The sequence below is a fragment of the Penaeus monodon genome, chromosome 34 (assembly GCF_015228065.2).
Source record: "Penaeus monodon isolate SGIC_2016 chromosome 34, NSTDA_Pmon_1, whole genome shotgun sequence".
Lineage (NCBI taxonomy): Eukaryota > Metazoa > Arthropoda > Malacostraca > Decapoda > Penaeidae > Penaeus > Penaeus monodon.
This window is the reverse complement of record NC_051419.1, coordinates 23,892,312-23,892,594: the sequence shown is the minus strand read 5'-3', so window position 1 is coordinate 23,892,594 and position 283 is coordinate 23,892,312. Positions and strand designations below refer to the sequence as shown.

The following is a 283-nucleotide window of genomic DNA, read 5'->3' as shown; positions in this document are numbered from 1 at the left end:
TGACTGCAAAACAGAGTAACTGAGAGGTAACAGCAACTGGACAGAGAAAAGTCATATAACCCTTACGTTCTATCATCGACTCGAGTGCTTGCATGTAATGCTAAGCATACCGCTTCTTTAGGCCGTTCATGCTTGACAAATGCTTCCGCCGACTCTTCGAACACGAGCATTTTCACATCATAAGATAATAAAAAAGGAGGGGCAAAGTGCACGAGAATGCGGTGCACGTTCAACGCCGTTCTTTTGTAAATGATGCTATCTCAGCGGTATTTCTTGTTCTTTA

General features: G+C 43.1%; 1 protein-coding gene across 1 annotated transcript in view; it reads right to left on the bottom strand.

Annotated features, from left to right (window-relative positions):
* Window positions 1-283, bottom strand: part of LOC119594652 (unconventional myosin-Va-like) — a gene marked incomplete in the record, with an annotated part of 122,411 nt that overhangs the window by 54,372 nt on the left and 67,756 nt on the right.